This window comes from Phascolarctos cinereus, unplaced genomic scaffold, assembly GCF_003287225.1.
Source record: "Phascolarctos cinereus isolate Bilbo 61053 unplaced genomic scaffold, phaCin_HiC Scaffold_4;HRSCAF=312, whole genome shotgun sequence".
Classification (NCBI taxonomy): domain Eukaryota; kingdom Metazoa; phylum Chordata; class Mammalia; order Diprotodontia; family Phascolarctidae; genus Phascolarctos; species Phascolarctos cinereus.
In genome coordinates this window covers 579,430,882-579,453,712 of record NW_027555847.1, presented here as the reverse complement: position 1 = coordinate 579,453,712, position 22,831 = coordinate 579,430,882, and the positions used below count along the sequence as shown (strand labels likewise).

Here is a 22,831-nt window from a genome sequence, read left to right as displayed (position 1 = left end):
AATTTTCTTTAATATTTTTTTACAATTACATATAAAGATAGTTTTCAGCATTCTACAAATTTTAAAAAAAATGAAAAAAGAACCCATGGACTTAAGGAGTTTATACTCAACAGGTGGAGACATGTATCCACAACCATACTTACAGACATTTATGCATACATATATGTTTGCATGAAGTGTATGAGTTTGCCTTCACTCACTTATCATCAGAGCATAATCCCAGGGCTGCAATTCCGAAGATGAATAGGTTAGTTCTTCCAGGAAATAGTCTTTGAATATCTCCCAGGAGAGTGCCACAGTAGGAGCAACAGCTACACAGCATTACAATGGTCTGGATGAAGATCTTTTACTATTCTCACCACTTAAATGTTCACCTCTCTTCTCATTCCCAAGACATTTTTTATTTGTACTCTCAAATTCATCCCTTTACTTCTTTTAAGCTGAGCTTTTGATCCTTCATTCATTTATCTTTTTTCATTTTGTTCTCTTGTTCTCCTACAGGAGAAATCATAATTCAACTACTGCTGAAATTTCATGATAATTCCATCCAAGCATATGCTGGAGCCAGCTTGCTAAAACATTAGGAGATTATTATTACATTTTCAGTGTGATTAAAATTTTTTGACATTGCCTAATAAAATGAGGGTAGTTACAGCACCTAACTCACAGAGTTGTTGTGAGGATCAAATGAGATGACAATTGTAAAGCACTAAGTACAGTGCCTGGCACACAGTAGACACAGGATAAATGCTTATTCTTTCCCCCCTTCCTTCAGCCTCTTCCTTCTGACACTGATCATCCTCTTTGGAATCATCACTGATACACTTAAATTAAAAGTGCATCATTTGTGCAAGACAATGTTATACCCAGGATACACACACACACACAAACAAATACTACCCCTGCCATTTGAGTACTTTCATTTTAGTTTAAGAGACAGAGCATAAACATAAGAAAAATTACAACATGATGTAGCAAATTCCAAATGCCAAATGATTCTCTCTCTCTTTTTCTCCCCTTATTTATATGATGATTCTTTACTTCTTATGATCCTCTCTCTCTTATTTTGTCATAAAATTTTCCCTTATTCATAGATCTGACAGGTAAAAATTTCCATGCTTTTCAATTATTTTATGATATCCCACTTTATGTCTAAATGTTGTAACCATTTGACTTTATTTTGGTATGTGTTGTGAGATGTTGGCATATACTTAGTTTTTTCCAAAGTGCTTTCCAGTTTTTGTTGTTATTGTTGTTGTCGTTTTTTGGCTAGGCAATGGGATTAAGTGACTTGCCCAGGGTCACACAGCTAGTAAGCGTCAAGTGTCTGAGGCCAAATTTGAACTCAGGTCCTCCTGACTCCAGGGCTGGTGTTCTATTCACTGCGCCACCTACCTGCCCCTGCTTTCCAGTTTTCCCAGAAACTTTTGTCAAGTGGTGAGTTCTTATCCCAAAAGAATGGATTTGGGGGTTTATCAAACAATAGATTACTAAACTCATTTACTCCTGTGTATTATGTACCTAATCTGTTCCATTGACCTACCACTTTATTTCGCAGCTAGTTTCAGATTATTTTGATGATTATCACTTTGTAATACAGTTTGAAATCTGGAACTGTTAGGCTACCTTCCTTCCCATTCTTTTTTCCCTAATTAATTTCCTTGATACTCTTTACCTATGCTTCTTTCAGGTGATTTTTGTTACTATTTTTATTTTTGGTGGCTCTAGAAAACGATTCTTTGCTGGTTTGATTAGTCTGGCACTGAATAAGTAAATTAACTTTAGTTGAATTGTCACTTTTAATATCTTGACTCAGCCTACCCATAAGCAATTAATATTTCTCAAATTGTTTAGATAAGTCTTTATTCCTATGAAAAGTGTTTTGTAATTTTGTTCATATAGTCGGTGGGTTTGTCTTGCTAAATAGATTCCTAAATATTTTATATTGCCTGCCATTGCTTTTAATGGATTCCTCTCTCTACTCTTCCTTCTTCAAGTTTGTTGCCATTATATAGATACTAATTATCATCTTAAGAAAGGTTCCAGGCTCAGATTCTTATAATCTATCCATGGGCTCAGATTTTTACAATCCAGCCAATAACTCACTAATGTTCAGACTCCTTAAGAGTCTGCCCAATATGATGGATGTTCTAATAAACCTTTTCTTTGGCTGAAAGAAGATTTGGGTTGAATTCTTTTGGGTAGGACCTGTGTGTTGTGATTTTTGGGTCCCAGCACCCCAAAACCCCTAAACCTCAACATTTTGGTGGTCCATACAGGGAAACTGCCTAACCTCGAGTTCTTTTCCAGCCAAGACTGGAAGGTATGTAAGCCTTCTCCTTCCCCCTTTCTTGCTCTTCAATTGGGGTCACTCTCCAAGCACCAAAGCTTGGAGGTACTTTTCAGGCAGACAGTTATGAGGCTGTCTCACACTCGGCCTGATGCTCTCAGGCTATTGGTCCACTACGTCAGTTCAAGGCCATGGACCTGACTACACCTTCCACAGCATAGAGGACAAGGACAGACTCCCTATCCAGAAACATATGCCCAATTCTGTCAATCCTCTCAGCACTAGGGGATTGGGGAAAACTGCAGTTGCTTTGTGGTTGCCTGAATCTTGCTCCCTTCCCTCTACACCCCTGAATCCTCCTTCATGGAGGTTACAGGGAAAGTAAGAACTACTAAAAATAACTTGGCAGATTCTAGAGGTTTTGTGATTGATCATTAAGGAGTTTTGAAACTCCTCCTTACAACCCTGGTCAATCCTTTTCCCCACTCCCTTCCCTTGAGTCAAGAGGGGGATCTGTTAACCCCACTCATAGGAGAAGAGAGTTTCACCCTTTACCCCTCATCTTTGATTTCACCCTCCCCCACCTGGGAAAGGATGGAGTGGGGAGGGACAGAAGCTACAGCATGGGTCCCACTGGCAATGGCCTTGGGCCCTGGGGTAGCCTTTTCCTAGAAACATCACCCAGGTTCAGCACATCCTGCTCAAGATAAAGAAGCTAGCCTCTGAACCTGGGTAAGCACGCTCTTTTAAAGTTGTAGTTTTAACTGTTAATGATGAGATATTGATTCTGAGATGCTGATTTTCTATGTAAAGTAATTTGGAAATGCATTTAACAAAACTGAAATCACCTGATTGGCAATGGGTTTGTTTCAAGTTTCAAATTGGTGAACTTTTTGTATCAGTTATATCAAGCAACTTATCATAATTTGGTTGCCACTAAAATCATTTGTCTAGTGTTGTTATCATTTTAATGTGTAAACTTGTCAAAAAGCTTGTTTGGGTTATGGCTTACTGAGAATTTGCAAGTGTATAGAAATCTCTAATGATTGGCTTTTTACACCAGGACAAATTTAAGTTTGAGATGTAAATCCTGGAAAAGTTTTTCCTAAGCTATGATTAGTGTAACTTGCTGTGTGAGGTAAAAGCTCATAGGATTTTATTTTGAATTGTTTGATGGATCATAATAATCCATTGCTAATCAATAATCAACCATCTGTGAGAAATGCCACAAGCTACTCAGAGAGAATATGATACTGGTGGGAAGTCAGCGTCAGGAAAGGCTGAGAGGACAATTTTAGCCATGGTCTTAGATGGGATCCTCCTAGCTCAGTTTCCCCATTATGTTCCTTTGAAAAGGAATGATATCCATCTGGCTATTCCTGAGTCTGTCTATGAGGTGGATTTGACACTGCATGGTTGGAAAACAGAACTAAGGACGTTTTATCTTGTCATATCTGGGCCCTGCAGTTTTTTCCTGTCAGATTCATGTATTCCAGACTATAAGCCATTCACCTACAATTGATAGCAAACATTGGATACCAGACAATGTCCTCCCATAGTTCCTTGGATGCAGCCTGTGCTTGTTCCAGTCAACCTCCTCCTTGGGACCCCCTTGAGGCTGGGACAGCTCTACACCCCTTGCCAGCAGGAAGCAGTTTCAGAAGCTGAAACTTTTGCACTTTACCCCAAAAGAATTTGGGTCCCATTTGTTTGAGGGGGGGAATGATGAGGATGGGATGTGGACCCCAGAAAGGAAAAACCCTGGACTTTCCCACATGGCCAAATCTCTCGCATTTGCCTGAGGCTAGAATCAAATCAACTGGCATTTTATTGTGGATATGCCCAATCTCTATTACCCTTAACCTAGCCTGGCCCTCCGTTGTCTTACCTCCCTATGGCCCCAGGCCACTTCCCACCCCTAATCCTATCTAGGCTTGATTCTCCCTTGGCCTGTGGTCCAGGTCCCTGGAGTTCTACTACCTCAGACTACTTGGCCACTCCTAGCTCCCTCCCATAGTCTTTCTGTATATAAAATCCATCTTGTCTCCATTAAGAAGCTCAGATTCTTATAATCTAGCCACGGGCTCAGATTCTTACAATCTAGCCAATAGCTCACTAATGTTCAGACTCCTCAAGAGTCTGCCCAATATGATGGATGTTCTAATAAACCTTGTCTTTGGCTGAAAAAAAAAAAAGAAAAGGGGCAGTTAGGTGGCACAGTGGATAGAGCACCAGCCCTGGATTCAGGAGGACCTGAGTTCAAATCCGGCCTCGGACACATAACATTTACTAGCTGTGTGACCCTGGGCAAGTCACTTAACCCCATTGCCTAGCCAAAATAAAAAAAAGAAAGAAAAAAGAAAAAAAGAATGGTTCCATTGATTCTTATGCTTTTTTTTTTAAATAGAAATAGGTATTGTATTTTTCAAATGTCTTTTCTGAATCTATTAACATGGGTGATAAAAAGTCAGAAGCAACTGAAAAATGATTGAAAAATGTGCATAACCATATTATTTTTGTTATTTTTGTAGATATGGTGAAATATACTAAGAGTTTTCCCAATATTGAACAAGCTCTGCATTCCTGGTAAAAATCCCACCTGGTGATAGTGGAGGATCTTTGAGATATATCGCTGTAATCTCCTTGCTAGTATTTTACTTACAATTTTCACATAGATATTTATTAAAGAATTTGGTCTATAGCTATCTTTCTCTGTTTTTGCTCTTTCTGGTTTGGATATCAAAACCTTATTTGTGTCATAAAAGGAATTTGGTAGGACTCCTGCTTTACCCATTTTTTCCCCAATAGTTTGTATAGTATTGGGATTCACTGTTCTTTATGTGTTTGGTAGAATTCACTTGTAAATCCATCTGGTCCTAGGGACATTTTTGTAGCCAGCTCGTTGATTGCTTGTCCAATTTCTTTCTTTTTTTTAAATTTTTTAAATTTCTTTTTTGATGAGGCAATGGGATTAAGTAACTTGCCCAGGGTCACACAGCTAGTGAGTGTTATTTGTCTGGGGCTGGATTTGAACTCAGGTCTTCCTGACTCCACGGCCAGAGCTCTATCCACTATGCCACCTAGCTGCCCCTCAATTTCTTTTTCTAAGAAAGAGTTATTTAAGTATTTTATTTCTTCTGTTAATCTGGGAAGCTTATTTATTTATTTATTTTGTAAATGTGCATCCTTTTTACTTAGGTTGTCAGATTTACTCATACATTACTGGTAAAATGACTTAATAATTGCTTTAATTTCATTTCAATGGAAGGCATTCACCTTCATTTTTGATATTGGTAATGTTTTTTTTGAATCAATTACCCAACAGTTTATCTGTTTTATTGATTTTTTCATAAAACCAGGTCCTAGTTTTATTTATTAGCTCAATTTCTTTTTACTTTAATTTTATTAATCTCTCCTTTGACTTTCAGGATTTCCATTTTGGAGTTTAATTGGGAACTCTTGATTTGGTCTTTTTCTAGATTTTTTTTTTTGTGGTTGCATCCTAAATTCATTGACCTGCTCTTTCTCTCTTATCTTGATATAAGTATTTAGAGATATAAAATTTCTCCTAAGTGCTGCTTTGGTTATATCCCTCAGAATTTGAAATATTGTCTCATTGTTGTCATTCTCTTTAATAAAGTTTTATTGATTTTTTCTATGATTTGTTCTTTGACCCAATCATACTTTAGGATTAGATTATTTAATTTCCGATTAACTTTTAATCTATGCTTTTAAGACCTTTTATTAAATGTAATTTTTATTGTATTGTGGTTTGGAAAATGGTGCATTTATTATTTCTGTTTTTCTACATTGGTTTGTGAGGTTTTCGTGCCTTAATATGTGGTCAATTTTTGTGAAGTTGTCATGTATAGCTGAGAAAAAATGTATACTCCTTTCTATTACCAGCTTTTTCCATAGGTCTGTCATCATCTCTAAGACTCTATTCATATCCTTTATTTCTTTCTAATTCATTTCATAATAAAATTTAACTAGCTCTGATATAGAAAAGTTGGAGTACCTTAGTACTTGGTTGCTTGTTGTCCTTCATTCTCAAAGAAGACCAAAATGACATCACTGTGCTAGAGTCAAGTTTCAGTGCATCTGACTGTGACTGATCAGATCAATATGAGCTCAGAAGGCTCTACCACAGGTCAGGCACAAATAGTCCATGTGAACATTTGGGGTTGTTTCTGTAAATCTTTGCATCCTGTATTTCCTTTGAGCTATTTGAATTCTGCTTTTCTCATAGAGCACAGCAGCTTTTCTGACATGGGTACACCATGCTGAGCAGTCCTGTGCCAGCGTCTTCCATGTTGCACAATCAATTCCAAAGCTCTTAAGGGAGACCTTGAGAGTGTCCTTGTATTACTTCTTCCGACCACCATGTGAATGCTTGTCCTGTGTGAGTTCTCCATAAAATAGTCTTTTTGGCAAGGCTACATTGTGCATTCAAACAATGTGGCCAGCCCATCGTAGTTGTACTCTCCTAAGCAGAGTTTGAATGCTTGGCAGTTTAGTCCAAAAAAGGACCTCAGTGTTTGGTATCTTATCCTACCAGGTGATCTTTAAAATCTTCCTAAGACAACTCAAATGGAAGGGATTCAGTTTCCTGGCATGGAGCAGGTATACTGTCCAGGTTTCACAAGCATACAACAATGAGGTCAGCATAATGGCTCTGTAGAGCTTCAGTTTGGTAGTCAGTCTAATACCTCTTCTCTCCCATACTTTCCTTTGGATTCTCCCCAACACTGAGCTAGCTCTGGCAATGTGTGCATCAACCCTATTATCAATGTGTACATCCCTAGAAAATATACAACCAAGGTGAGTGACCTTATCCACAACATTCAAAACTTCTTCATTTGCTGTAACCAATGGTTCCAAGTATGGATGGTGTGGTGGTGGCTGATGGCGCACCTGGGTTTTCTTTCATCACCCCTACCAGACTGCCTTAGTAGTATAGTTTTACTGTTTACTTTCTCCTATAATTAATTTAACTTTTTCCTTTTAGAATTTGGATGCTATGCCATTTGATGCATACAAGTTTAGTATTGATATTACTTCATTGTCTGTGGTTCCTTTCAGCAAGATGTAGTTTCCCTGCTTATTCCTTTTAATTAGGTCTATTTTTACCTTTGCTTTGTGAAAGATCATGATTGCTATCCCAGCCTTTTTTACTTCAGCTGATACATAATAGATTCTGCTCTAGCCCCTTTTACTCTCTCTTCCCCCCCCCTTTAGTTCTTGTCTTATAAACCACTTATTGTTTAATTCTGGTTTCTAATCCATTGTGTTACACACTTCCATTTTATAGATGACTTAATCCCATTCACATTCACAATTATGATTATTGTGTATTTCCCTCCCTCTTGTTTTCTTCTGTCTGTCCTTTCTTTCTTTCTTTCTTTCTTTCTTTCTTTCTTTCTTTCTTTCTTTCTTTCTTTCTTTCTTTCTTTCTTTCTTTCTATCCTATCCCTCCTCTCAAATATGTTTTACTTCTAACACTGCCTTCTTTCATCAGGCCTTCTTTTAATAGGTCTGCCCTGCCTCTTTCTTTTATCCCCTTCCCCATCTACTTCCTTGGTGGGTAAGATTAGATTTCTATTACCAATTGAGTATGTACACACACATACACACACACACACACACACACACACACACACACACACACACACACACATAGATTCAAGTATTGCCCACCCTCCCAACAATTTTCTCCTCCATAGTAAAATAACTTTTTCATGCTTTTTTTATGTGAGATAATTTTCCCCATTCTTCCTCTCCTGTCCCCTTCTCCCAGCACAACCCTTTTTTCACTATCCCAGTATAATTGGCTCATTCCTATACCCCCCTTTCTATATAGAATTCTTCTAACTGCCCTAATAATGATAAAGTTCTTATAAGATGTCTCATCTCTCCATATAGAAAGGTACATAGTCTAACCATGTTATGTCCCTTATGATTTTTCTTTCATGTTTCCTTTTTTATGCTTCTCTTGAGTCTTTTATTTGAAAGTCAAATTTTCTATTCAGCTCTGGTCTTTTCATCAGGAATTCTTGAAAATTCTCTATTTTATTCAAAATCCATTTTTTTTCCTTTGAAAAATTATACTCTGTGATTGTGGATACATTATGCTTGGTTGTAATCCCAGATCTTTTGTCTTCTGGAATACCGTAATCCAATTCCTTCCACTTTTTTAATGTGGTACCTGATAAATGTTGTATGTTTGTGACAGTGGCTCCATGATATTTGACTGGTTCCTTTCTGGCCACTTAAAATGTTTTCTCTTTTATCTGTGAGCTCTGGGATTTAACTACAATATTCCTGGGGATTTTCATTTTGTGATCTCTTTCAGGTGGTGATTTTTTCAATTTCTATTTTACTGTCTAGTTTGAAGACACGGAGCAGTTTTCTTCGACAGTTTCTTGAAATATTATTCCTGTGCCCCATCTTTGATCATGGTGTTCAGGTAATCCCACAATTATTAAATTATATGTCCTTAACCTATTTTCTAGGTCAGTTATTTTTCCAGTGAGATATTTCACATTTTTTACTACTTAAAAATTTTTCTTTTTGCTTTGTTTTATCATTTCCTGATGTCTAACGGAGTCATTAGCTTTCACTTTCCCAATTCTAATTTTCAAGAAAATATTTTCATCAGTGAGTTTTCGTACTTCTTCTTTCCATTTGGCCAATTCTGCTTTTTTAAGGAGTTATTTTCACCAGTCAATTTTTGTACCTCTTTTTCCATTTGGCCAATTATATTTTTCAAGGTTTTTAAAAAAAATTTTTGTGCCTCTTTTATTAAGCTGTTAATTGCTTTTCGTATTTTTCTTCCTTTGTTTATATTTCTTTACCTAATTTTGTCTCTGACACTACTATTTGATTTTCACAATCATTTTTAGCTCTTCCAGGAATTTTGTTAGGTTTGTGACTGTCAGACTGTTATCTGTCTCTATTTTTCTCCCTGGATGTGTCTCTCTCCTCTCTTTCTTTCTTTTTATTTTTAGGCAATTGGGGTTAAGTGACTTGCCTAGGGTCACACAGCTAGTAAGTGTCAAGTGTTTGGTCTGAGATCGGATTTGAACTCAGGTCCTCCTGACTTCAGGGCCCGTGCTCTATCCACGGCACTACCAAACTGCCCCCTCTTTCTTTTTTTTTCCTCCTTATTTATATCCCTCTTATGAACTGTTAGCCCTATTCATATCTTTTCTTCCTTCTGAATGTGTCTTTCTTGCCTGATCATAATTTGTATGTGATTCATTATTAGAGATTATTAATATTAAAACTGAGTCCTAAAGCAAAGGAATTATTTGTCTAAATTAATTCTTTTTGATGAAAAATAATTTACATATTTGTCTATGAACTAAGCTTTCTAAATATGATTAAAGTCTATTACTGCTGTGAACTAAATTTACATACTTGCTTTGAAAGCAAGACTTGAAAGAATATTGTTAAGTACAATCTGACAAAATTCACCTATTCTAAAGCCATAAGACCCTGTGTTCATGACATTTAGTATTAAAAAAAATTTCTGTAGGAGCAGTGTCATTATCAGGACTATATATTATCTCCAAGCTCACTTTAAATGCTCACACTTAGTTTTTTCTTCATTGAGAACATTATGGGTATGTGACACTAGGCCACTCAACTCTATGTTCTGCTGTGGGAGAATGGCCAACAAGTTCTTAGGGCATACAAAATATATCTTGCCTTTCTGCAATTTTTTTGCATGTTTGGCCAACCTGTTTCTAAGCATATATAGTGACATGAGGTCCCTCCCTTCTCACTTCACAGCATGGTGATTATGGTGAAAAAAAAACTGTCTTAATCAGCTACTAAGCTAGAACTGAAGGTGAAAACAAGAGGTTTGCAGAAACTGTCTTTGTCTTCCCTTCAAGTAACAAACAACTTCTGTGGGCCTATGGGTTCATGGGTGGTGAGGGACACTGGGACCTATTTGCTGCTAGCCCCAGTGGGTCTCAGAATGCATTGCACTTTGGTTTCTTTTTCAAGGTTTTTTATTCTTTCTTGATCTTAGGTGAATCCATATATAAAGACAGAAAAGACCACGTTATTACCTTGTGAGCTACAAAAGGTCAGGAGAACTACAAAATTCCCAGCAATCGGAGTATGTATTAGATTCTGCCTGTAGCTTCAGCAATTGAGTCTTCAGAGGAGCCAGACTTGAGTGATTTGCTTCAGCCAGCCCAGAAAGGAGTAAATTCAGCCGAGCAAAGAGGTTCATGTATTGATTACTCCTCTCCCCAAGGTGAAGTTGGTGGGTACTCAAATAAGGTAGAAAGAGAACAGCAGGTCTGGGAAGCCTTCCCCCTACCCAATTCCATGTGAGGAGGGACAGCTTGTACCCACTACTTTACATTTGGTACCATTATTCCCAAGCAGGCAAAATTAGGTAGAGCAATTCAAATCCAGCTTCAGATATTTATTAGTTGTGTGACCTTCAGCAAGTCATAATCTCTGCTTCAGTTTCAGTTTCTTCACTGTAAAATGCGGACAACAATATCACTTACCTCTCGAGATCATCCTCAGATCAGATGAGATATCTGTAGAGCACTTAGCCCATTCCTGGCACACAGGACGTACCTAATAAATGTTTGTTCCTTCCCTTCCCCTCCCCACCCCTAGAAACTCAGTGTATATAGAGCAAAAAGAGCACCTCCAGGTAGGGGGGTATATTTTTCTACTTCTTTCCTTGCTCTACCGTCTCTATATATTTCCTTTTTTTAACAGCTAATCAATATTAGTTGGTAATTGATATTGGGAAAACATCAACTGCTTACTTTGAAATGAAGGAGGTCACCAGATGGGGGCTCCCAGTGACAGTACTAGAATACCCAAACCGTCTGGGGACCCAACTTGCCAATGCTAGTGAGGATAAGGAGGAGCCCAGTGGGGATTCTACACAACCATTCCTCTAAATTTCTCAGTGTCATACCCTAATTCCTCTTTATGAGTGTTTGCAGAAGTATCCATCCCTTTGCCCCACTAAGGCCAATTTGTGAACTGGATTCTATTCTTTCTTGCCTCCTTCAGGTTCTAGTTTCAACTACTCTGGACAGGATTACTCCCAAATCAGTATCTGTTTCCCTGAATTCTCTTTTGAGCCCCAGATCCACATCTCTGATGGCCTCATGTTTGTCCTTTATTTCCCACCAGCACTTTAAATCCAATAATTCCAAAACTTAACATCTCATCATTCCCCCAAACCTTCTCCTCCTTCTGACTTTCCTATTTCTTCCTGATTCACCACTTCTCATCATGTCCCTCACATTTACAACCTTGGTATTATATTTGGCTCTTCCTTCCCCCTCACCACTCATGTTCAAAAAACAGGAGGCAATAGTGTTTGTGGAAGGAGAGCTGTCTCTGACACCAGAGGACCTGGGTTCAAATTCACTCCTGACCCTACCTTTGTGACCTTAGCCAAGTCACTCTTTGAACTGTACTTTCTTCATTTCTTAAATGGAGGGTCTGGATTACATGGCGTCTCAACTCCCTTCCACCTATAAATCTAAGAACTTATGATCCTGTTCATTCAATCTCCGCAGCATTCCTTAACTTTGTTCCCCGTCCTCTCTATTCCCCCCACATTCTTTAAAGCACAGCTCACAGGCCATGACCTTTATGTGACCTTCTGACATTCATCTGTCTATAAACGATCTTTTTGCTCGGATCACATGTAATACTTTATTCTGAAATGGGTATACATTTATAATGTAATGTTATATGTTATAATGAGCTGTGTTTGTTTCTTATCATTCTGTAAATCCCATGAAGTCAAGAATCGTATGTTATCTATACTTTGTATTTCACCCAGGACCCCTGCGCCCTAGGCACAATGTGCACCTTATAAATGTTTGCTATTATTTATAGGTAGGTAGATATAGATATGCAGATTATACATGCATGGATTTGTGTATTCTTCCTTGCATTCTCCCATAAAGTCTAGCATCATGCTATGCATATTGGAGAATTAGAGAATAATAGTATATAGGGGGTAGTATGGGCAGCCAGACTCTGACCTATCCTACTTCCTTAACCAAGGATGTATTTATAATGACATGCAAAAATGATCAGCTAAGTAGAAAGTTCCGCATACACCCTGGATTACTTTATAATGTGTGGTGGAAAAAGCAAAACTAAAACAAACAAACAAACAAAAAAGGAACTTCCTGAGTGAATTAGAAAGGGACCTGGTCAATTTGTTAAGCCAAAAATTGTCTTTGTCTCATTTTTAGGGACAACTGTAGACAAAGTTTGATGGAGAGTTCATCATTTCTAGAGAGGTGTAGATACAGGCGAGATGTAGCTCTCGGGAAGAAGAGATACATTTCAGTATGGAGAGAAAAATGTAAAGTGTATTCCCAGCAGGAAGTAATTTTAAGGAATGAGACATCAGACAGCAGAGAAGAAAGCTGTAGAGGAGTAGACCCCTGCACCTCTGCTGAATGACCAAAGTGATAAGGAGAGAAAAGGCTTATGGCCCTGCAGTAACATATGTGGAACTTGCCTTGGCCACAGGAGTTCCTTACATGTATGACTCACTACCATTAAACTTAGGTTTCTGTCCACTTTTCTCAAAGATCATATGTGTATTGGAGGAGGAGGGAGCCCCAAGGTTAGGGGGAAAGAGTTTTATATGAATGAATTAAAGGGGGAAAGAGCATTTTTAAGTGCTATGTATAATTTAGTGTACTAAGCCCTAGGGATACATATGGAAAAGCAAGACAGTCTGCTCTCAAGAAGCTTGGGTTGTAGTTGAGTGGGGCTAGAAGGGATGAGAGAGGCAACAGATATAGATTTTAGATGGCAAGGTCCAAGAGTCTCTAGGGTGCAGTTATAAAGAAAGTAATGAATACTACTTAATGTTACTTGTGGCATAGTAGCTGGAGCACTAAAGTCAAGAAGACAAGAATACAAATTACACCTTTGAGACTTAATAGTCTTGACACTTACTGGTCTTGTGTCCATAGGGAAGTCATTGAAGCCTTGTGAGCCTCAGTTTTCTAATGTGTTAAATGGGATAATAGCACCTCATAAAGATTTTTTTGTGAGAATCAAATAATTTAAATCAACTGCTTTGAAAAATTTAAAGTGCTATGGAGATATAATCTGTTCTCACTATTATTATTCATCCAATATTTGAGGTTTAATTATTTCATTGGTGAAAGAACTAACTGCAGGAATATACCTTGCAGCCCAGCTATACCTGAACAATCGATCCATGTTCATGCGCTGGCTGTGGTGGAATAGATTCCATACCTGGTTTCAACCTTTTTTTTTTTTGATGAGTCTCTCCAAATATGCCTTGGTTCTCGGATGACAGACATAAACACATGCACACAGAGCTAATCACGAGGCCTAAATGTGTTGTCTTTCCAGATCTTTAACATGTACCTAATGGTGTATTCCTTTGGCCTAATCTTTGAGGACACAGGGTCATTTCTATGACATGATGAGGAATCCAAGTGGGATATATGGCCTTAGAGATCAACAACTATTCATGGAATTGATGATTAAACAGATTAGGAATAAATGATTTCAAAAGTAAGTTTGGTCTTGTGAAAGTTTGTTGTTGTTGTTGCTGTTAGTATATGTGAAGGTTAATGCTGTTTAAGTAACTTGTCATCTTAATTTAAATAGTACATGGCCAAGGAATAGCATATCCATACCCATGACCCATTATTTTGAATTTGCACTCAAGAATTATTTCTTTTTCTGCCTTGCATACCCCCTGCAATAAGTGTCGAGTTTGAGCACCGAAAGTATGAAATCTTGCTCAAAGAAAATAGATGAGTCAATGTTTTCTAGGTAGCAGGTCTTTGCTCAAGCCCCTTTTAATCAAGTTAACAAATCTTAAAAGGGAACTGTTGTTGCTACTGTTAGGGAAAGGGGTAAACTGGGAGGTGAAGTATGACGATCTGAACCCGCTGATGGGCTACATTGCTGCTGGAGATACTTCCTCATTTGTATCTGTGACCTTGACCTTACTTTAATTTTACCGCAAAACATCTGTGAACACAAGGGAGAAATTATAAAAGTAGTCATTCTTTTGTTCATTATTCACTCGTTCTTTCAGAATGAGCATAACACTATGCTCAGTTATGTGATGAGAAGGGTATACAATGGACAAAAAAGAGTCCCTGCCCATCATGCAGCTGTTTCTAATAAAGAACACCCGCATATTGAGAAAATTAGAAGCACTATTCCCACTGCTACCTCATCTATGCTGACTTTTCCATTCCCCAAGTGGAAGGACCAACATCAAGGCAATTGAATAGGATAGTAATCTCTGCTCCTAGCCATTAGCTTGCCAAGACTCACTTAATTGTTGTTTTGATATTTTATACAGACACACACACACACACACACATAAACAAATATAACATATACAAAATGTGTCTCATATGTATATCCACGCTCCATATACATATATGTGTATATGTATATATATTTGGTATAGGTAATGTCTTTTGATTCCTGTGTAAATTGGATTTAAGTGAGGCAGAGTTGCATGAAGTTGTCTACCTCACTGTCTCCTCCAGAGTCATCATAGACCAGTGGCAGGACAGAATCAAGACAACTGGTGATGGCTCAAGATGCAGTGGATGACCTTAGTGTCTCTGATGTCTAACCAAGCTCTAAGCACTCCACAGCACCTGTTTCAGATGCCTTCATGGCCATTGGAACAAATTGTTCTCATCTGCCCATTCTACCAGGGGAAGTCTTCACATGCTTGGGGTAGACACCTCCCCAACTTACCAATGGGTGTAAGACCCCTTGGTTACTCTCAACCTGGTTTAGCCCATTTTCTGAAATATTCACAGGGTGTGACTGGTGCACATGCTACAGCTTCTTAGAGCTACAGGTAAGGGTTAGGTAGAACAAGTGAATACCAAATATGGAAAGCAGCCCTAAAAAGGGCTTGACAGCCATCATACCAGAGGTACTTGTCTTCCCTGAACATACACGACACCCACAAATTATATGTTTATGTATATATATATATTATATACATATGAGAATATTATATATAATATTATATGTATATATATATATATATATATATATATATATATATATAATTATCTCTCTCTGCTTTTAAAACTCTAATTCATTTTTATTCAAGTTTCCTGGTGACATGAATAGGAAAGGCATCCCAGAAAATATGTGAAAAATCAAACAATGTATTTTTCTCACAAATCTGAAAGTTTATTTCCCCTACTCTAAGCAAGGGTGCTCTAGGTGCTAGCTACCTCTGTTCTGTATCCTGAACCCCATACAAACATCCTCTACTATGGTTACTGTCCTGAGTCACTTTCTTTTTAAAATTCATCATGTTAACAGAATCTCCCTCCTTGATCAGCTCAATCTTAATTTTTCTTGGTTTGATATGATTATTAATCTTCCTGCTTAAAAAACAAAACAAAACAAAAAACTTTTTGAGTTTTTCTTCAAGACATTACAGGTCTTATTATTCAGTAATAGAAATAATAACAGTATTAGTAATATGATAGTAGCGATAGTGATTGTTCAATATCCATATAACGGAGTAAATAGCTTGCTGAATTTAGAGAAAGGAAGACCAGTTCACATTCATTTCAGACACTTACTAGTCCCTGTGCAAGTCGCTAAGTCTCTTTTAGCCTTAGTTTCTTATGCCTTACAGAGCTTCTTCTGGGAAGAATGAAATAATGTAAGTATTGGCAAACCTAGGATCACAATATAAGTGATAATTATAACAATAACAATAGCAGTTTTTACCTAGTATTTTAAAGTTTTCGAAGTGCTTTATGTGTGATATTTCCTTTGATTCTCCCAACAATCTGGAAATGGGCATCATTATTATTTCCATTTATAGCTAAGGAACCTTAAGTTCAGGGAGGTTCAGTGACTTGCCAAGGTTCAGAGAGTTTATAAGTGACAATCACAGAATTCCCCCCTAGATTCTCCTTACTTGAAGGCTAGCAGCACTCTGGTCTTTCACTAAGCTTTTTATTATTGTCTATGTCAAATGCAAAACAGGAAAGATTTTCCCTGGTATGGTCATTATCATCATCAGGTTTGTTGTGTTGTTGTTGTTTGTTTGTTTTTTGGCTAGGCAATGGGGTTAAGTGACTTGCCCAGGGTCACACAATGTTATGTCTCTGAGGCTAGATTTGAACTCAGGTCTTCCTGAATCCAGGGCCGGTGCTCTATCAACTGCACCACCTAGCTGCCCCCATATCGCTGGGTTTTTACTACATAGTCAAACACACATTGCACTGTGTTAGACTTCAAGGACATGTGGAATCCCAACAAATCTCTCATTGGATAAGGTTACATTTATACATACCTCATAGAAATGAACTACAGGAAGTTCTCACTTTACAAAAGTAGACCCTTCAGTGGACCTCTAGGTAAAACTGCAAATTTGCTAGTGGAGGTGGGGAAGGGAAGGAGAGAGAGGACTCAGTTCAATGACATGAGGGTGGGGGTGGGAGTAGGGGTGGGGGCAGGGACAAAGGAGAATGTGAGAAGGAACAGATGGGGGTGGGGCCATACACGTGGGGGTTAGAAGAGGGAGGAAGAACACAGACGGATTGGGGTATGCAGACAACAGGTGACCAGACTGGAGACAGACACGTGGTAGCAAAGCCCAGATGGACCTAAGACAGACACCAGGAGCTGGACATGCAGGTGGGTGGGCAGAGGTCTCCTCCCTCTTAGGCAGAGGTCTCATTTGGGGGATTATTTATTTATTTGTTTGTTTGCTTGTTTGTATGTTTAGTGTTTGGGTGTGGGGTAGGGATGGGAAGCCTTGGATCCCCACTCACCCGCCCACCCTGCCATTCTGAGAGGCAGCAGTAGAGAGAGAGCACAATACTGTACAGTGAAGTCAAAATAGCTAGTTTTTTAGGATGTGGATTTCTTTCAGAATTTTTTACACAATGTAGAATTTGTATACTATTAATTCACTTAAAGCAAGAACTGTCTGTACATAGCATGAGTTTTTCTTCCTCCTTAATATCCACATAACTATTCCCTCTGACTCAGATGTGCCAAGAAGCAATCAGTAATTCACAAATAATAATAGAGTAATAGAACTACCACTCTAGAGTGTTTGTTGTTGTTGTTGTTGTTTAATCCAATTAAATCAGATTCAAATGTATCAAAACATCTTTCAGGGACTCCTTAAAGAGACTTACATCACCAACCTAAAACAATCGGCGTATTAAAGAATCGTAATGTTCCTACAGAGAGTTAGAAAATTACTGGGCAGGGATGGAGTGGTCTCTCCATGGCCCTGAACTGAGGAAGGAAAAAAGGATGGGTATTTTCTATGACTCCTTTCCAGGCCCAGACAAAGAAGTTCATTATTTTCTGATGGGCTTTATTTATGAGTCTGAAGCTGATTGCCCTCTTCATACATCTGGGAACATATCTGTATGCAGTGAATGGGGTATAATATTGATGCCTTACATTTGTATACAAATTATAATGTATACACATTAACTATTTCAAAGTACATTATGTATATGCTATTTTATAGTCATAACAATCCTATAATGTAGGTAGATAAGGTAGGACCCCAATTTTACAGTCAAGGAAACTGATGTGAAAAGAGATTTATTGATTAGCTCAAGATTAAACAATCAGCATGCGACAGGGCTGGGACTAAAACCCAAGTCTTTGGAATTTTTACCCCGTGCTATTGCCACTAGACCAGGGGTCAGCAAACTATGGCCTGTGGCCTGTTTCAGAGCTAAGTATGTTTTTTTAACATTTTTTAAAATAAATTTTATTGTTCTTAAGAATTTTGTTTATTTTATTTGTATGTGTGTGTGTATAAAGCCTTTTAAGTCCTTTGCAAACAATAAATTACTCTGTAATTATTACTGCTGCTGCTACCACTACTATTACTACCATACCACCACTTTTATTACTGCCAAATCATTACTATTGCTACTGCTACTACTACTGCTACTACTGTTACTATTACTACTACTGTTACAACTACCACCATCACTTCCACTATTACTGATGCCACCACCATCAACACCACCACTACTACTGCTACTACTACTACCATCACCACCACCATTACTACTACTACCACCATGACTACTACCACTATTAATACTATATCTACCACCACTACCAACATCACTACTACTAGAAATGAACAGATAAGCCCATGGAAGCATTGAAGAAAAGAGTAGCAGTTGATCTGATTACTGAGAAAGGTTTCTCTCTCCTCCTATCTCTGTTTTTGACCTTTATGACTAAAGTTGGAGCACTTTGTCCTCATTGCAGCTTCCTCACAATTAAAGCAAGGATAACTGCTTGCCATTATGTAAGGGATAGTCAATGGAGACTGGAGGTGGGCAGCATTCTTCAGTGTCCCATTAGAGGTATAAAGCTTCTTTCTACCATAGGTGCTAAATAATCTCTGTACCACATTGGTTGGTCCAGCCTCTCCCTGTGACATACATACTTGTTTTTCTTTTGTCTGAAATCATATGACTAGGCATCAGGGCAGAAGCTATTCTGAATTATGGAAGGTAATTGATGGTGTACCATCCTGAAGAAGCAGAAACTAGGAAATGACCTTCATACTTAATTTAGACATTTCCTGTAATGCAGCTGCATCCAGGAACTGCAAATTAATAGACAAGAGAATCAAAATCCCTCATGCCACAGAATAGGGAAGGGAACTGGAGCTGCTATAACAGAATATTCCATGATGGGTGAGATGGCAACACAACCCCTATCTCTCTGTCAGTTGAGCCGGCTCAGACACTCTGAAATCAATAGACTGACTTTCGAGGGCTCAGCCAGCGTGAAGGGAAACATATCACATGGGCATTGGCATATTCTTCTATTTTATGGTCTGAGTCACACAGCACTAACCTCATTTGTCCAGCTTTAATTTTTCATCCCCTCTAGCATGCTTCCCATTCTAAAGAGCTAGTGCCTCATAGAAAGAAGAGAATCCTGTAGTGATTTTCTGCAAATGTGGCTGAGGAAGCACAATAATGGGAAAGGAATGGCTGTGTTGTTTTATTCCTTCCTCTTTTCTCAAATATTATATATATATACACACACACACATACACACACACACACACACTTGTGCGCGCATGTGTGTGTGTGTGTGTGTGTGTGTGTATGTGTATTTATCATAGAAAGAAAGGGTTCTTGATTTGTTTGCCAACCTTCCTGTCTCCAGTATTGTCTCTAACAATGCCAGGTTGTTTAATAGCAAAAGTACTTAATGGCAATAGTATACGTCAATTAAAGATGAAAAGCAATCAATCAATCAGTGTTAACTAAATCCTTACTATGTACAAGGTGCTGTAGTAAGTACTGGGGATACCAACTCAAATGAAAAAGTTTTTGTCCTCAGGGGGCTTACAGTCAAATGGATGAGAAAGCCAAAATTACAAAATCAAGAAAAGAATAGATGGATCTATTATCAGGAACATAATGATCCAAGACAATTCCAAAGGACTTGTGAGGAAAAATGCTATCCATCTCCAGAGAAAGAACTAATGGAGTGTGAATGCAAATCAAAACATATTTTTTAACTTTATTTTTCTTGGATTTTTTTTCGTTGTTGCTGTTCTATGTTTTCTTTTGCAACATGGCTAATGTGGAAATATGTTTTGCATGACTACACATGATCTACATCAAATTTCTTGCTTCGTGCGGGCCAGGGAAGGACAAAGAAAAAGAATTTGGAACTCAAAATAAAAAAAAACCTCATATTAAAAATTATTTTTGCATATAAAGGGAAAATTAATTAAATTAAAAATAAATGGATGGTGGTCTCTGGGAAGAAGGCGATAGGAGATTGCAGGGACTGTAGTATTATAGGAAAAAAGCATTAGGGAATACTATTGTGCTATAAGAAATGATGAACAGGCTGACTTCAGAAAAACCTGGAAAGACTTATATGGTCTAATGCTGAGTGAAGTGAGCAGAACCAAGAGGACTTTGTACACAATAACAGCCATGTTATGCGATGACTAATATTGTTAAACTGTACCCTTCTCAGCATTACAAGGATCTAAGACATCTCCAGAGGCCTCAGGATGGAAAATGCTGTTCACATCCAAAGAAAGAACTATGGAAGTTGAATCGCTATCATTTATTTTTACCTTCTGTTGAGTTTTCTTTCATCTTTCTGATGGTTCCTCCTATTGGTTTAATTTTTACTTACAACTTCACTAATGTGAAAATATGTTTAATAGGAATGTAAATGTAAAGTCTATATCAGATTGTGCACCATCTTGGGGAGGGTGGGGGGGAGGAATGGGGAGAAAAAATTTCAACTCAAAAGAATATGGAAGTGATTGCTGATAAATCAAAATAAATTAATAAAATTTTTAAAAAGTTAAAAAAAAAGAAAAAGCATTAGAAGCTGAATGGTGAGAGGAAGATCTGGAAGAGCTTTCTGCAGGAAATGGCATTTGAATTTAGTCTTGAAAGAAACAAACAATAGTAAGAGGTAGGAAGAAGAGCATTGCAGGCATTGGAGACAGCCAGTGCCAAGACAGAGTGGCATGTGTATGAGGAAAGTAAATAGGCCAATGTACTTATGGCAGAGTGAGTAAAGGGGGATAATATATAAGAAGTCTAGAAAGGTAGAAAGGGACCAGGTTTTGAAAGACTTTAAATACCAACTAGCAGAATTTATATTTGATCCTATGGGATAATAGGGAGTCACTGGAATTTATAAAATACATTTTTGGCTGGCACAAGTGATTTAGGAAAGTCAGTTTGGTAGCTATGTTGAGAATGGATTGGAGTGGGAAAAGATTTTTGACAGGGAGGTTAATTAGATTATTGTGATAATCCAGGCAAAAAAAAAATGATGAGGGCCTGGACTAGAGTGGTTTCTATGTGAACGGACAGAAAGGTGCAGACAACTTGAAGATATGTTATGGTGATAATTGTCAATTTATTGGTTGAGTGAGTTGAGTAATCAAGAAGAGTCAAAGAATGTCATCAAAGTTGCAAATCTAGATGCCTGAAAGATTGGTTATCGTTTCAATAGTAACAGAGGAGAATGGGAGAGAGGGATGGATTTAGGGAAATGTTAATGAGTTCTGCTTTGAAAATATTAAGTTTGAAATAGTACAAAACATCCAGTATGAAATTCTCGAGAAGCAATTGGCTCTTTAGGACTGGTACCCAAGAGATAGACTAGGGATGGATAAATAATTGAGAAATCATCTGCAAAGAGTTTCTGATCTCATAAAGAGATTGAGAAAGAACAATGAGAAGGATGGGAAGAAAACAAAGAGAGAGCAGAATCATGAAAACTCAGAGAGAAGAAAGTATACACAGGGAGAAGGCAGCTAATATATGCTCAGCATAATAGGTACTGGTCTTAAGAACCAATTCTTAGGCAAGATCAACTTCATCCACATTTTGAATCTCCTATCCCAAAATATCTTCATTACATCATCTGAAATGATTCTTTAAGCTGCCAATAATAATTACACATATTATATATTTATTTAGGCTAACAAACTCTCTTCTCAAAATGAAAATACCACTGCGACAATTTATGAGAAATTCATTCAAATGGACTGCCCTCCCCTCCACCTTTCTATTATCTAGCTGAAATAGTTACAATAAAGGAATGGGAATTTCAATTCAGGGAATGTATGCAGAACTTTTTGTGGTAGGGATGACTTACCTAATGAAGGTATATTGCTGCATGATGAGAAACTGTTGGAATAGGACACTAAGAGGTGAAATAGAGGCATGGAGACAAAGAAATGAGGGGACCCAAGATAAACTTCATCCTTTCCAAAATGTTCCCCCACACAGGAAAAGGGGAAGGAAATGTTTTTCTTCTTCCTCTTCTTCCTCCTCCGCTTTCTTATCACCTACTTCTTTGTCTTCTTAATCCTCTTTTACTTTTACCTCCTCCTCTTTGTCCTCTTCTTCCTTCTCTTTCAGATGCTTTTCTTTCTTCTGTTCTCCCTTCTCACCCACTTCCTCCTCTTTCTCCATCTCCTCCTTCCCCTCCTCTTCTTCTTTTACCTCCTCTTCTTCCCTTTTCTCCTTTACCTCTCCTTCATGCTCTTCTTTTAACTCTTCATTCTCTACCTTTTCTTCCACTCTTTCATTTATTTGCTTCTTTCCCCCCTCATTTTCCTTATCCTCTTCTATCCTATTTTGATATCTATACCATAAGGATGCCAGCCCTAAGGACACAGAATTTAAGCGAATATTAATAGGATCATGGCTGAGGTCCATTATGGGTTCAGTGGTCTTTTGTACACTGAATAGAGAACCTTAGCACAATTCTAAATTCTGTTTCTATGGAGAAAAGTGTTCTGAGTTCCAAAGCACCAAAGGACTACAACTTATTAGATATGAAAACCATTGAGATGATAGTATCCAGTTATTTCATTTCAAGAAGATAACCTGATAGAGAGCAGAAAATCCGTGTAATGCAGTGTATTTAGGCCTCTTCATACTTATTATCTCGTTTGTTTCTCACTTTTAGTAACTTAGGGAA

The 22,831-nt window shown here is 37.9% G+C and overlaps 1 long non-coding RNA gene across 1 annotated transcript; it reads right to left on the bottom strand.

The window, feature by feature from the left end:
- Positions 1–14,114: 14,114 nt before the first annotated feature.
- Positions 14,115–22,580, bottom strand: LOC110196722 (uncharacterized). The gene is made up of 2 exons (XR_002321294.2): positions 22,001–22,580; positions 14,115–14,323 (listed from the first exon to the last, which is right to left on the bottom strand). It is a non-coding gene; the product is annotated as an uncharacterized LOC110196722 (long non-coding RNA).
- Positions 22,581–22,831: the final 251 nt, after the last annotated feature.